Source organism: Pinus tabuliformis, chromosome 2_1 (genome assembly GCF_031772625.1).
Source record: "Pinus tabuliformis cultivar Carrire ecotype Pingquan chromosome 2_1, CPIR1, whole genome shotgun sequence".
In the NCBI taxonomy this organism is placed as follows: domain Eukaryota; kingdom Viridiplantae; phylum Streptophyta; class Pinopsida; order Pinales; family Pinaceae; genus Pinus; species Pinus tabuliformis.
Genome location: NC_142299.1, coordinates 850,918,764 through 850,933,477, shown reverse-complemented (window position 1 = coordinate 850,933,477; position 14,714 = coordinate 850,918,764).

The window sequence follows — 14,714 nt, the reverse complement described above, 5'->3', positions numbered from 1 at the left end:
TGAACATGGATTGCTATGGATAAAAAATACTCATATCTATGGAACAAGTACAAACATTGAAATTGAATGTTTCGTTGACAATTATTTATGTTGTGATTCAAGTAAAATACTTGAAAATCTGAAAATTATTCAACGTCATCGTCATACAAACACTTGTAGGAAATGAAAACAAATGCATTGTAGGTTCAATTTCCAAATTCCACTAATGCGAAAGACACAAATACTTGAGCCTATATAATTAGACAATGCAAAATAAAAATTGAATGCAAGAATGATATTTGATGCACTAGAGAATATGGAACATGATGAGACATATACATTTGATACTTTTCTTGAAAAATTAGGTATAAGTGAATCTGATTAAATCCATGCAATTCAATGTACTCTGAAACGAAAAATAATTATTTTGAAAAGAGAGCCAATAGATGTATGGACTACTAGATTTTCTTAGCATATTCCATTAATCTATGGTGCAAATATTGATGCCTAATTTGCACTTGACCCATATGTTACAATTACTTATTGTATTTCATATATGACAAAGATAGATAAAACAATGATGTCGATGTTTAAACATGTATGAAGTGATTGTTAAAAAATCGAGGGTGATATCATATAAATAATTGCAAAAGTTGCAAAAGATTTTTTGAACTTATAACACATGTCTGCACAACAAGTTGTATATATAGTGTTGTCATTCCCATTGAATACTAGTTCAAGAAAATGTATATTTGTTAATACTTCAACAATAGATGATCAAACATTTTTACTAAAAAAACCAAAAGAGTTAAGAGTGTGCACTAGATGATTCTAAAAACATAGCATGTTTATCAATTTTTGACCACTGAGTCCAATGACGAGAAAACATTGAACATGTATGCTTAGCATAATTTGCGTTGTGATATACACTACAAGGAAAGAAGAGAGGACATTAGAGGAAATTTTAGCCTAAAAGTGCTGATGAAATTTTCACGTATATATTATGTAAACCAATCAAAATCCTCAAAATTTAAAAATACATACATGTAAATATTCTAGAGCGAAAAATAAATAAATAAATAAAAATAAAAAAACTACTTTTTTAAATTGTATTTTTTACTTATCTACTTTTTTTAATTGTATTTTTGACTTGTTGAATGTAGAATTAAATTCCGCATCCAATGAGTACCCATTATGAATACTTTTGATAATACCCACATTGATAAAAATTGAAGATATATTAAAACAACGTGTTGAAACAAGTTTTTTAATGTATCTTCAATTTTTATCAATATGGGTCTTCACAAAAGTATGCATAATGTGTACACATTGGATGCAGAATTTAATTCTGCATCCAACGAGTGTCTACACTTAAAATTTGAGTTCATGAATGAAACAATGACAACATGGACTGATACTGATAGCATAACAGCTGAAAACATATAGAATGAATTGTTTGAAAGAGATATACCTACATATGAAGAAATACATAATAAACAATGTTATCAAGAATACAACACGTTGTTTTAATATATCTTCATTTTTTATCAATATGGGTCTTCTCAAAAGTATGCATAATGGGTACACATTGGATGCAAAATTTAATTCTGTGTCCGACGAGTGTCCACACTTGAAATTTGAGTTCATGAATGAAACAATGAGAATGTGGACTGATACTGTAGCATAGCAGTTGAAAACATATAGAATGAATTTTTTGAAAGAGATATACCTACATATGAAGAAATACATAACAAAAATTGTTATCAAGAATACAATATTGAATCAAATTTCCAATATTTGCAAAAGGTTAGAAATGAAAAATCAATCATTGAGAGACCTTATCAACCTCTAAAACAACCACATATACTAGAAGAAATAGAATTCTATAAAATGATGAGAACGTTAGAAATTGTAGCAAGAAAGACTAAATTTGACTTGTGCCGTAGTCAAATAGATTTATTCGATTTTCCACATTAGCAGGATGACTTGGATTGCAGTTAACTTGTGTGACATGAATTTCTCTACTAGTTTACTCAGTAAATTTGAGTTATAGGCTAGAAGTAGAGTTGGGCATGTAGTGATTGCTAAAATTTAGCAATCTAATTCAGTTATTTTCAGTTTGAATCAGTTAACTGAGCTCAATTAACTAGTTGAGTCAGTTGAAGGTCAGTTGAGTAGTAGAATTGTTGTTAACTCAATGATCTCACAGTTAAACTAGTCAATTAACTTAAAATATACCATACATGCATGGAATTCCAAATCCTAGCTGTATTGGAGGAAAATGTACATTGTAATTATCAATTGTATAGTAGTTGAGTGTACACGCTTGGAAGTTAAGTAGGTGAATGTAACAGCCCTGGTGAAAATCCATGTAATAAAAATTAATAAAGGTAAAATAATAACCATGGTTGATGGGACACTTATTCCAAGATTAATGTTGGGATAAATCATAGTGATGGGGATCATTGATGATTGATTAATGGATAAGGAAATTGGTAAAGGAAATGGCAAAGGCTTTGGAAAGACAAAATGGCATTTTGGAACATTTATTTATGAAAGTAATGTAAATTAGGAGAAAAGGGAGGTGAAAGGTTATATTTTGCATGTGAGGGGGGAAATGAAGGAAAATAATGGAAAATTAAGAAAATAGAGGCTTCATTAATAAAAAGGCTTCTGAGGGTCAGTTCACAGAATTTTTTCAGTTTAGTTTTGGAGCTCTCTCTCTATTCTCTATCACTCATACTCTTGGACAATTATATTTCACTTGGAGCACCCTTGGAGAGAGTCGCATACTTGGATTTTTGGAGCAAGAAGGCAAAGGAAGAGAAGAAAAGTGTAAGAGGACATCGAGATCAACAGATACAATGGGTTTTTCTTGTAGGTAGCGAGTTGCATGTATAACAATGGATTGGCATGGAGGAATCCCTAGATTGACAATAGATTTTCCTAGCCTTTCCGTTTCTTGGATAACCATGGTGTTGTGGATTAATTTCTTTGTTTTTCTAATTGGTTCTCATGTTTCCTTTAGCTTGGGTTGAGTTACTAGTTCCTGGAAGCCCTGGTTAGACAAATGCTCTGGAAGCCCGATAACATCTTGGGTTGAGTTACTATTCTTGGAAGCCTTGGTTGGACAAATGCTCTGGAATCCCATGGTGGGTTGAGTTACTAGTCCTGGAAGCCCTGGTTGGAAAAACGCTTTGGAAGCTTGGAGTAAGTTGTGGGTTGAGTGACTAGTCCTGGAAGCCTTGGTTGGAACAAGTGCTTTGGATCCATGGAAGGCTTGGGTAGAGACCAAACTAGTGATGGTTTTGTGATGTCCGACCGTGAGGTGGAATCAGTGTTTGATGGGTTGAGGTGGTTTAGCTTCTGGAAGCCCTAGATGGTTCTGATTTATGTTTTTGATGAGATCCCATATTCATGCTTGGAATATGGCACAGGGGTGATTCGCTGAAGAGAAATTTGGCTCAGCCATGTCTACATTCGAGCAGTTCGTTGAAGTCTCAAACCTGGTTGACCTTTACATCATTAATATAAGGTTATTTCTCATTGTTACTTCATGTGTATTGTATTGGTTTATATGTGGATTATACAGTTGTGGTTTCATTGGTATTTATGTTGTTATTATGTTGGTTATGAACATGTATTATGGCAATGGCTATGTATGGCTCTCATCATGTCTTTACTTGTAAACGAATGAACAATGTATCTATGGCCTAATGGATGAAAATGTAGCTAATGTATTGAGGCATCAATGCTTCTTCATGAGTCTCATATGAGTATGAGACCCCAATGCTCAGATCTGTTGTTTAAACCTTTATATTGCATAATTGTGACATGTTTGACGAAATGTATGTCATGGCTAGTAGGGGTCTAGTTAAGTCCTTGTTCGAGTAATTTCATTTGTATCATTTTTATGTTGTTATCTTTTAGTTCTGAAGGTGTCACTTAGTTATGAGCAGTGACCTGGGCTCTGGGCGTAAAAAATTGGCTCAAATCTCGGAGGCATAGGCATAACACTAGGCAGAAAAGTCCCCAGATGCATGCATACCCATGTTGTGGGAGCATCTGAAGCATTATGGATGCATGCTTATCCACATCAAGGGAGATTCCAAGAGTTTAATGGTTTAATACTCAGTGGGACCCAGGGGCTTGTTACTTGAGTGGTTATGATGGCTCACGGGAGTTCTATTGCTGATGTGGAAGGTCTGTGTGATGTGTTCCTTTGGTTCCACTTCCTTAATTGACACATAGGGAGTCAAATCATATAGTAACTTCTTGTCACATGTTTACCATGTTTGGCCGATTAATTGGGTATATGTGGATGGAGGTTGTTACAGAGTGGTATCAAAGCATGGTTCACCCCTTGACTCGATGGGCTATGTGTTTTTCATGCATTCATGTCGGTTGCATATGTGTTTCTTGTGTTGTGAGACCATGTGTTTGTTGCATTTGTATGGTATGGGTGATGGTTGCAGTGAGTTCACCATCTGAAGTTGATTGTGTTTTTGTGGAGTGTGTCATCACGATTGTACGGTTTATTATATATTGTTTATACATGTTAGTATTCACATGTGGTCAAGTGTAGAGTGATGTGGTGGTTTTTGTCATACACGAGGTCATGGTATGTGTAGTTGATATGGTCACGCATTGATGACTGGAATCTAGCTAGAATGATGGTTATATGCTTATATGCCTATGTGTTATATTTTTAAATGATGTAATGATTATGTTATACATGTATTACATTGATTTATTGATCCTACAGACAAGGTATCCTCCCCGAATTTTGTTAAGGTACGTTGGTTTATTGTGATTTGGTTTAGCTGACATGATATACCTTGCAAGAAGAATATCAAACATGACTAGCAAGATGGTAGACTATAGTTCTCGAGACTCTCCCTATGGATTAGATGAGCAGCGTGGTGTTGGGAACTCTTCTGATTTGGTATACACACTAAGAAGCTTAAAGGAAGAAATAAGGAGTTTTAAGGCAGACAATGACAAAATATTACAAGAATAGGAGAAACAAGCATAGGTAAATGCAACGATACTTCATATTTTGTCATAATTGCAGCGACAGGGACTACTTTGTATCAACCCTGGGTAGGAGACATAACTAATGGGGCATATGATAGTGGGTCTCATGGTGAGTACATTTCAGATAGAGATGACATGATCAGAGATGGAAGGTCCTTGGACACTCCGGATATGAGTGGTGATAGACACATGTACTATTATAGTTCTGGATCTGACAGGCATTATGATCGGCATCATTATCATCCTTATAGGAGGAGTGGTAGGAGATATTTTCTGGATGAGTTTAAGAAATCAAAGCCACCTACATTTGATGGAGATATGAATAAATAACAGGATGTAGAGGCATGGTATCTTGGTATGAGGAAATGCTTCAAGTTGCATGATTATTTAGAGAACATGAAAGCCAAAATAGCTACATTCAGTCTCAAAGGCAAAGCAGATATTTGGTGGGAAGATGTGAAGAATGTTAGAGGGATTCACAAGGAGGAATTCACTTGGAATAAGTTCGAGAGATTATTCAAGAAGAAGTACCTATCAAAGAGATACTTTGATGACAAAGAAAAATAATTCTATGTTCTAAATATGGGATCGATGATAGATGAGGAGTACACTAGCTGATTATTGGAGCTACTAAGTTATGTGCCTTACCTCAAGGAGGAGAAGGCCGAGATTCAAAGATTCACTAGTCGATTACCGATTGCATTCAAAGACAGGATTGTGTTCGATGAGCCTAGATCATTTGAGGAGTCCATCTGAAATCTAAAGAATTGTTGTGAATAATCGACACACAGATTTGAGACTAAGCTGGACTAGAAACGTAATGCAAATAACAAAGGAAAATGGGACAAGAATCGAGCAAGACCTCAGGACACAGGTAATAAAGAGAATGTAGTGCCATCTAATAAATTCAATGCATTTGACAGATGACAGGGACTTCAATTTGAGGATCAAAATAATGATCAAAGTTGGAAGCCTTTACAGTGTTGGACTTGTGGAAAAGATCATTGCAGGAGGGATTGTCCACAACTTCAAGGTGGTAGACCACAGATCTACAGTGCTAGGAGGCACGGATAGTGAGAGATGTTGAGTAGAGTATTCCTAGTATATATGCAGTGTTGGATAACATATAAGAAAATCATACAGCATTTATGATTAAGATGAACGGTAAGCTTTGTGATCAAGTTGTTTCTATTTTGATTAACCCTAGATCTAATTATAATTATGTTAATCCTAACTTGGTGGATAATTGTGGTTTGAATAAAGAAGTGCATGTAGAGTCTTGGTTAGTGCAATTGGATACAAGTACAAAGAAGCAAGTTCATCATTGGGTAAGAGCTTGTGCATTTGATTTGAATGGTATGTCTACCTCAATAGATTAGAATGTATTACCATTGGGATCATACAGTATATTGTTGGGCATGTATTGGTTGTACCTTCATAGAACCAAGGTGGATTGTTATAAAAAATCCATTGAGTGCTTGGATGAAAATGGAGAACAAGGAGTGTTGCAGGGTAAGAAGAAAGCAACATCAGTTAGAATGGTGGCAGTTATGTAGGCCAAGCATATTCGTAGGAAAGGGTGTGTGTTATTTGCAGTGCACATTTCTAGCAACAAAGGTAAGGAAGTTGAGGATGCAGATGTTTTGAGCAGGTACCTAGTTCTGCAGTAGTTTTAGGATGTATTTCCTACAGATATTTCAGAGTTCCCACCTCACAGGGAAGTAGAATTTTCTATTGAGATAGTGCCAGGGGAAGCTCTAGCATCAAAGGCACCTTACAGGATGAATACACCTGATTTGGTAGAGTTAAAGCTCCAGTTGAAGTAAATGTTGGATAAGGGATACATTAGGCCAAGTGTATAGCCATGGGGTGCACCGATATTGTTTGTGAAGAAGAAGGATGGTACTCTTAGACTATGAATTGACTACAGGTAGTTAAACAAAGTGACCATCAAGAATAGATGTCCATTACCGAGGATTGATAACTTATTCGATCAATTGAAGGGAGCAGTAGTGTTCTTGAAGATTGATCTGAGATCTGTATGTCATCATGTTTGCATAAAAGAAGAGGACATCTACAAGACAACTTTCTGGACTAGGTATGGGCATTATGAGTTTGTTGTAGTTCCATTTGGTTTAACTAATGCTCAAAATACCTTTATGTTCTTGATGGATAGTGTGTTGTGTCTGTATTTGGAAAAAAAAAAATATTGTGTTTATTGATGATATATTGGTATATTCAAAAAAATGAAGAAGAGCATGCCGCACATTTAGCAACAATGTTGAGATTGTTGAGAGAGCATCAGTTGTATGCTAATCTTAATAGGTGTAGTTTCTTTAATAATGAAGTACACTACTTGGGACGTGTGGTTTGCAAGGATGGCATAGCAGTGGACCCAGAAAAGGTAAGAGATATCATGGAGTGGGCAACTCCCAGGCATGTGGATGAGGTGAGATTTTTCATGGGATTAGCAGGTTATTATAGAAGGTTCAACAGAAACTTCTTGCAGATTTCTTATCCTATCACATCATTGCAAAGGAAAGGTAAGAAGTTTGAATGGATAGAGGAGTGTACTTCCAGTTTTGAGTAGCTTAAGAAGTTGTTGACACATGCACCCTTTTTAAATATTGCATATCTGGACAAAGAGTTTGTAGTATGTACATATGCTTCCAAGAGAGGACTTCGTGGAGTCCTTATGCAGGATGGACAAGTGGTATGCTATGAGTCACAAAATTGAATGAGAACGAGCAGAACTACCTGACACATGATCTTGAGTTGGAAGCGATAATACATGCATTAAAGATGTGGAGGCACTATATTATTGGCAGGAGGTTTTTACTTATGAGTGATCACAGTGGGTTGCGGTATCTATTTGACCAACTGAATCTAAATGGCAGGCATGCTTGGTGGTTGGCCACGATTAGTAAGTTTGATTTTGATATCAGTATATCAAAGGTAAAGAGAACAAGGTGGCATATGATCTTAACAGGCAGATACAGGTAAATCACATAACAACTATGAGCTCCTACAAGACACATTTACAGGATAGGATCTTGCTAGCAAGTTAGCAAGATTTCAGGTATATGGAGATTGTGCATAGGTTGCAACAGATTTCAGGTAGTGGTATAGGTACAGGTATAGGTGGTGGTACAGGTACACATACAGGTAGTGGTACAGGTACAGGTACTGATGTAGGTGCACAAGATGTGGGCTATTGTCTCATGGCCGATGGATTGGTTAGATTTAGAGACAGGATATATGTGTCAGACAACAGTGAGTTCAAGAAGGTGATCTTGAGGGAATTTCATGCCAAACCATATTCAGGTCACCTAGGCTATTAGAAGACATTGACCATAGTGAATAAGTTTTATTATTGGTTGAATCTGCAGAAGGATGTAGCAGAGTTTGTGGCTAGGTGCTTAGATTGTCAATAGGTGAAGACAGAGTGTAAGCATCCAGGTGGACTGCTATAGCCAATTCTGATTCTAGAGTGGAAATGGGAGGTCATTTCCATGGACTTTATCATATTTTTTCCAAAGAAAATGAGATAGCATGATTCCATCATGGTAGTGGTGGATAGGTTGACAAAGGTAGCACACTTCATTCTAGTGAAGTCTACATTCTCAGCGAGTGATGTAGCACAGGTGTTCATCAGAGATGTGTTCATATTTCAGGGTGTTCCAAAGAGGATTATGTTAGACATGGATGCAAAGTTCACTTCCATGTTTTGGAAGGAGTTATTTGCAGGTTTTGGGACAGAGTTGGCCTTTAGTACAACTTATCATCTACAGACAGATGGACAGACAAAGAGGGTCAACAAGATATTGGAGGACATGTTAAGGATGTACGTCATGCATTAACAGCGGAAGTGGGAAGAGTACCTTCCACTATTAGAGTTCTCTTATAACAATGGGTATCAGGAATCCTTGAGGAAGAATGTGTTTGAGGCATTGTATGGGCAGAGTTATAATAATCCATAAGTTGGAGTGATCAAGTTAATAGGGTGTTGATTGGACCAGACATGTTGGCAGACATGGAGCAGAAAATGCAGGTAATCAAGAAGAATTTGAAAGCAGCATAGGATAGGCACAACAACTATGTAGATCACAATAGGTTGTTCAAGGAGTTTTGATTTGGGGAACAAGTATACTGATGCATCAAATTGAAGAAGATATCCTTGCAGTTTGGATCTTGTGCCAAGCTGGCACCCCAATTTTGTGGACCTTTCAGGATTATTGAGAGGATTGGGCCAATAGCTTATTGACTTGCTCTGCCTCCAACAGTGAAAATCCATGATTTTATCCATGTGTCATTTCTTAATAAGTATGTTAAATATGTTGATAATTTGATTTACTGGTCGGTATTGCAGGTGGATCCAAATGGAGAATTCCATTCGAAGCTTTAGTGTATATTGTAGAGAAAGGTGTTCATGCTCCAGAACCAAGAAATTTGAGTAGGTTAAAGTGAAATGGAAGCATTTTGGGCCCGATGAAGCTACATGGTAGATGATGGATCATATGCGAACTATGTATCCTTCCTTATTCACTATTTGAGTGGTTGTTTTGGTATGCATATTTGGTATATGTTTTGGTACATGTTTTTGTGATGTTTGGTATATGTACATGTGATTATGGATGTAAATTCCACTATTATATCTGTTATAAATCTCCAATAAGCGGTATGGGTGTCACTCTCATTATGATGTTATACTTGTTATGTTGTCATGTTGGTTTGCTTCTCAGTAGGATGATCATTGTAAATACTGCAACGAGCTAAGTTATAAAGCTCCATGCGTAGTATGTTTTTCTTACATAATCCTTATTGGTTATAGGTGTTGTTGAGCACCGAGGATGGTTTTCCCCCAAGGGGGAGGATTCTGTAACAGCCCTGGTGAAAATTCCATGTAATAAAAATTAATGAAGGCAAAATAATAACCACAGTTGATGGGACACTTATTCCAAGCTAAATGTTGGACAAAAGCATAGTGATGGGGATCACTAGTGATTGATTAATGGTTAAGGAAATTGGCAAAGGCTTTGGAAAGGCAAAATTGCATTTTGGCACATTTATTTATGAAAATAATGGAAATTAGGAGAAAAGGGAGGTGAAAGGTCACAGGTTGCATGTGACGAGTGAAATGAAGGAAAATAATGGAAAATCAAGAAAATAGAGGCCTCATTAATAAAAAGGCTTATGAGGATGAATTCACAGACTTTTTTCAGTTCATTTTTGGAGCTCTCTCTCTATTCTCTCTCTCTCATACTATTGGACACTCAGAGTTTTCTTGGAGCACTCTTGGAGAGTGTGGCATACTTGGAGTTTTGGAGCAATAAGGAAAAGGAAGAGTAGGAAAGCACAAGAGGACATAGAGATCAAAATCTACAACAGGTTTTTCTTGCAGGTACCAAGTTGCATGTATGTTTCCTCACTAGTTTTGTCATGCATGGCATATGCATGTGGTTTATTGGTCATGATCTGTCAATGGCTTGGAAGATTTCTTGGATTGATAGTGGATTTTCCTAGCCTTTTCATTTCCTAGATATCCATGGTGTTGTGGGTTCATTTCTTTGTTTTTCTGGTTGGTTCTCATGTTTCCTTTAGCTTGGGTTGAGTTACTAGTTCCTGGAAGCCCTGGTTGGACAAACGCTTTGGAAGCCCTATAATAGCTTCGGTTGAGTTACTAGTCCTGGAAGCCTTGGTTGTGCAAATGCTCTGGAAGACCTTGGTGGGTTGAGTTACAAGTCCTGGAAGCCCTAGTTGGACAAACATTTTGGAAGCCCGGAGTAATTTTTGGGTTGAGTTACTAATCCTAGAAGCCTTGGTTGGAACAAACACTCGGGAGACTTGGAAGGTTTGGGTAGAAACCAATCTGGTAATGGTTTTGCGATGTCCGACCATGAGGTGGAATCATTGTTTGATGGGTCGAGGTGGTTTGGCCTCTAGAAGCCCTGGAAGGTTTTGATTGAAATGTTTTGAGATATCCCACATTCATGCTTGGAATATGGCACGGGGGTGACTGCCTGAAGAGAGATTTGGCTCAACCATGTCTACAGTTGGGTGGTTTGTGGAAGTCCCGAACTTGGTTGGCCTTTGCATCATTAATATGAGGTTATTTATCCTTGTTAATTCATGATTATTGTACTGGTTTATATGTGGATTATATGGTTGTGGTTTCCTTGGTATTTCTATTGTTATTATGTTGGTTATGAACATGTATTATCGCAGTGGCTATGTATGGCTCTCATCATGTTTTTTCTTGTAAACGAATGAAAAATGCATCTATGGCCTAATGTATGAAACTGCAATTAATGTGTTAAGGCATCAATGTTTCTTCATGATTTTTAGATGAGTATGAGACCCCTATGCTTAGATATGTTGTTTAAACTTGAAGATTACATAATTGTGACATGTTTTATGAAATTCCTGTGATGGCTAGTAGGGGTCCAGTCAATGCCTTGTTCGAGTAATTGCATTTGAATCATTTTTATGTTGTTATCTTTTAGTTCTGAAAGTGTCACTTAGTTCTGGGCAGTGACCTGGGCTCTGGTTCTTAGAAAATGGCTCAAATCCTGGAGACGTAGGCACAACACTGGGTAGAAAAGTTCCCAGATGCATGCATGCCCATGTTGTGGGAGCATCTGAAGCCTTCTAGATGCATACTTGTCAATATCAAAGGAGTGTACATGGGTTTAATGGTTTAAAACTCAGTGGGATGCAAGGGTTTGTTACCTGAGTGGTTGGGATGGCTCTTGGGAGTCTTGTTGCTGATTTGGAAGGTCTATGTGATGTGTTCTATTGGTCCCACTTCCTTAACTGACACATAAGGAGTCAAATCATATCATAGTAACTTCTCATCACTTTTTACACTAGTTAGCCAGCTACTTGGTTAGATGTGGGAGGAGGGTGTTACATTGAATCAGTCCATGGGAATTGTGTAAGAAAATTGGAAACAATTCCTATATTTTAGGAGCTAATTTCCTCGAGGATTGTTCTAGGAAATAGGAGCAAATTGGGGCCTTGAATTGGCTAAGTATGGGCCAGAGTAGGACCATCAATAGGAAAACAGGTTTACAATGCAGGGTGTGCTTTAGTATCGAAGCAAGACATTGTAATAGTTTATCATTATCATATGATTAATGAAAAGTAGAGGAGGGGTTTTCCTAGTTGGGTTCCCTTATAAATCATTGTGTTCTTATGGTGTTTTAATGGTTGCATGTGTTTCTAAATTGTGATTTCCATTCTGCAGAATAGTAGAGGAAATTTATAATCTCTTGATTTCGGTTTGATTTCCTTAGTAGTAGAAAATTTCTATTAATGTCCACATGGTATCAGAGCATACATCAAACTAGAAACTAGTCAATTGATCTTCTCCTTCAAATATTTTTATTTGTAGATTCATTGAAGTAGTTTTTCTTCCGCACGAGAAAATGAATTTCCTCAGGTTGAGATTAGAATATACCCTTGAGGGAACCTTGAATTTCATATTCTGGAAGGAAATAATGGAAACATTTCTCGATAATAATTGTGTGCTGAGTACACCAAAAATAAAATTCCAAATCTAGCAGTATCAGATGCACAATAGTTAGCTCAGTGGAAGAAGTATACTACAAAATCCAAGAGGGTCATCCTAGAGGGTGTGAGAGACCACATAGTTTCAAATTTACATGGAAAGGATACTCTCTTTTCTATGTGGAAGACCCTCACTAAGGTATTCAAGAATGGTAGTGATGTCAGGAAATTGGCATTCAGGAACAAGCTCAGAAATATTTGAATGCAGAAAAGAGAAACCATTCCACATTACCTCTCTAGGTTCACTCAATGTTGAAATTATCTTGGTCAAGTTGGATAAAATATTCCCTCTTTAGAACTAGTGATCGTAGCTCCCCTAGGCTTTCTAAAATCCTGGCACAACTACTAGGACTTTGTAAATGGAAGAGAAAAATTTCCAAATTGGGAGAGACTTTTGTTTGATTTGGTGTAGGAAGAAATCTGGAGGAACACTAGAGATGGAGTGACATCCAAATATGAGGAGGAAGAGAATTTTTCCTTGGTTGAGAAGGGAAATAAAGCTAAGGGCAAGAATGCCCAAAACAAGCTAGAGTCTAGTCAAAACAATGGTAAGAAGAAGGACCTAAGAAAGATAAAATGTTTTCACTCCCACAAATTTGAGCACTATGCAACAAAGTGTCCACACAAGAAGTCTAACAAGAAGTCTTCAGGGGGAGCAAGAGGTGAAGCACTTGCCTCACAATTTGAATTAGACTTCACCTTAATTATATGCATGGTGAGCACTATAATGGGAAGTGTCTGGTATCTAGATTCAAATGCCTTGTTCCATATGATAGGATGCAAATAGAACATTGGGATGGTGGGTAGTACAATACCAAAGGAATTGGCACTGTAACCTTTAATATGGATTCGAGCTCCCATCTTCATCTGAAAGATGTCATATATGTACTTAGGTAGCAGTATTGGAGGATAGAGGCTACTATGTTGTTTTTAGTAAGGGGAAATCCTTTCTAAGACATGTAGCTACCGAGCAAGTGAAACAGATTGGATTTCGAGTGAAGAATATCTACAAACTTGAGGTGGAAGCTTTCACTGCACTAAGTAGCAAGGCAGAAAAGGTACAAAGTTGAGATTTTGGAGAACTCTAGCACAAGCACATGGGACACTTATGCCATGGGGCCTTAAAATTATGCAGCAGATTACCACTGATCTCCCAAAATGCACCCTTGACCAGCATGATGTCTGTAAGGGATGCACATTGGGGAAATATGTCAAATCCACCTTCTAGAGCCAAGATAGTAGAGCTGGAGAAATCTGGGAGCAAGTCCACTCTGATGTATGTGGACCATTTTCTATAGGAAAACATAAGTATTATGTGATTTTTGTTGATGACTTTTCTAGAAAATTCTAGATCTTCTTCATGCAGAAGAAGGGTGAAATTTTCTCAAAATTTGTTGAATTCAAAGCATCGGTTGAAAAGGATACTGGTCATAAATTGAAATCCCTAAGAAGTGATGATGGAGGAGAATGTGTTTCTAGCACCTTCAAGGACTTTTGTGCCAAAGAGGGTATTAGAAGAGAACTAATAACACCCCATAACCCACAGTAAAAATGGGGTGGTCAAGAGGAAGAATAGAAGCATAGTGGGAGTAACAAGAGCCATGTTGCATGATCAGGAGCTGTCATTACATCTATGGGAAGAAGCATGAAAAACCAAAGATTATTTGTAGAACAAGAGCCCTCATAGAATACTTGGCATGATCACACTCGAAGAATCTTTCTCTAGGAGGAAGCCAAATGTCTCTCATTTTAGAAATTTTGAAGCTTTTGTATATTGTCATCTCTCCAAGGATAGAAGGAAGAAACTTGAACCTACATCTAAAATGGGATTCTTCGTAGGATGCATAGAGACACCACATAACTATAGGGTATATTTTCCCTCACTCAGGGTGACAGTAGTGAGGAGAGATTTCAAATTTGATGAGGAGAAGGCTATGAGATGCTCTCTAGAGAGATAGTTGAGTATCCCACCAGAGGAGGAGCTTCTAGCTCCAAAGTAGGAGTCTCATGTAGAGATAGAGGATGTTATGGAGCAACCACAAGTGGAGCAATAGACAAGAGGCTGAGTGGAGGCACCCACTCAGCCAAAATATTCCGGAGAGGGGAGGAAGAGAAGCAAAGAAGCTATC